This window comes from Octodon degus, unplaced genomic scaffold, assembly GCF_000260255.1.
Source record: "Octodon degus isolate 3935 unplaced genomic scaffold, OctDeg1.0 scaffold00065, whole genome shotgun sequence".
Lineage (NCBI taxonomy): Eukaryota > Metazoa > Chordata > Mammalia > Rodentia > Octodontidae > Octodon > Octodon degus.
In genome coordinates, this window is record NW_004524641.1 from 7,710,100 (window position 1) to 7,712,205 (window position 2,106).

At 39.5% G+C, this 2,106-nt stretch overlaps 1 pseudogene across 1 annotated transcript; it reads left to right on the plus strand.

Moving 5' to 3' along the window:
• Positions 1-1,712: 1,712 nt before the first annotated feature.
• Positions 1,713-2,100, plus strand: LOC105742674 (annotated as a pseudogene). The gene has a single exon (XR_001117167.2). The product of XR_001117167.2 is annotated as a small ubiquitin-related modifier 1 pseudogene (transcript).
• Positions 2,101-2,106: the final 6 nt, after the last annotated feature.

The window sequence follows — 2,106 nt, forward strand, 5'->3', positions numbered from 1 at the left end:
ATACTGTATTTCTTTAGCTGAAAAGCCAAGTTTAATCCAATACTCTATAATTTTATGTGTCACTAAGGGGACAAGGTGGAAAGCAACACTGTCAACTATGACAAATCAACATCATTAATCTGAAAGGAGAGTGGTGGTACATGCTTGTTATCCCAGCACTTAAGTGGCTGAGGCAGGAGGATCGTTGTGAGTTTGAGGCCAGTTTGTGCTACAAAGTGACTTCAAGGCCAGCTTGAACTACATAGTAAAACCCTGTCTCAGAAAGATTTTTTTTTTTATTTTTTATTTTTTGGCAGAACAGGGGATTGAACTCAGGCCCTTGCAAATGCTTATTCTACTGAGCTATCTTCCCAGCCCTTTCAAAAAGATTTTTAAAAAGTTATCAGTCAAATGTTTATCAATCAATCAAATCAAATGTGCCTCCACATTACATAGACAATCAAACAAGTAAAATGAAGTGCATACAAGAATTAGTAAAATGGAATAAGACAGTATTCTGGATCTTTCTACCAGAAATGAAGCAATAAAGAATGCCCAGCAATTTGACAGTGAAAACTTCTTGGGCTGGCCAAATAGCTCAGTGGATTAAAGCTCCTGTAAGCAGGCACAGGTACCCAGGTTTCAATCTGACTGTAATCCCAGCACTTGGGAGGCTGTAAATAGGCAGATCACTACAAGTCCGATCTAGTAGTGAGACCCTGAACACCCTGTAGACTCTTCACTAAGAAAATACAGGAAAAAAGAAAACTTCTTAAAACTCTCTTCTGAAAGATCTAAGTAAATGGCAAGATACACATTTGTAGGTGGGATTACTTAATATTGTAAAGAATCCATTTCCTCTTACTAATTCCAACCAAGATTTCAGGGAAGGTTTTTAAGGCACTTGAAAATTTTTATTTAAAGTTTATATGGAAAAATAAAAGGTTAAAGAAAGAAATTTTGGAAAAGAAGAGGAAAAAGAGGGTGTATCAGAAGAAATGTATTCAGATACAAAAATCAGAGAATGCTACTACAGTTATGTAGACATATGCTGTATCGGCTCAGTCCACAAACCCAGGGGGCACATAGGAGTAGAAGTGATTGCTAACCAATACGACAGAGGTGCTTCCAGTTTTCTGGCCTGCTGTCCTCCAGTATGTGAACTTCGTCTCCCTCCTAGTGTTATGCTTCCAGGTCTCATGTCTATATTGTAGGCATTTATTTTATTTTATTTTATTTTTATTTATTTGTGTGGGGAGGGGGCAGCTCAGCCCACCAGGGGGCGGGGCTGGCTGGCATGTGGTACTGGGGGATTGAACCACGGTCCCTGCGCTTTGCTAAGCTTGTTCTAAGTAGGTGCTTTAGACCACTGAGCCATCTCACCAGCCCTGTAGGCATTTATAAAGTGGAGGCAGCATGAAGGGGAAGAAGAAATGCATGTTTTTCTATGGTGATCATGTTCTTTATCTCTAGGAAAAATTTCCTTTGTCTCATTCTTCCTAACCACGACCAGCACTTCCTGCAGAAAACACCTGTGAAAATAAATATTTGCAGGGAACACATTGCTGTCTCAAATAAAATTGGAATTTGGTGAGTAAAACAGAAAGGGAGATTGGATGTTTAAAACATAATCAAGGTAGTGGAAATCGCTACCTCTGTGGTATTGTGCTGTGGGGTAGGGAGACGGGATTGTAAATGCCAGAAAGAGAGAGGTTGGGCGGGCCACCATCCCCATGTCTGATCAGGAGGCAAAACCATCAATTGGGGACTTGAGGAATAAGAAGGTGAATACATTAAACTCAAAGTCACTGGACAGGATAGCAGTGAGATTCACTTCAAAGTGAAAATGACAGCACATCTCAAGACACTCAAAGAATCATACTGGCAAAGACAGGGCGTTCCAATGAATTCACTCAGGTTTCTCTTTGAAGGTCAGAGAACTGCTGATAATCACACCCCAAAAGAATTGGGAATGGAAGAAGAAGACGTGATTGAAGCTTATCAGGAACAAACGGAGTCATTCCATGGCTTAGATATTCTTTTTGTTCTTTTTCTTTTCCCTCAATCCTTTTTTATTTTTTAAAAATAGTTCTTTTGTAATGTGGTGCTCAAAATGAAAATGAAAAC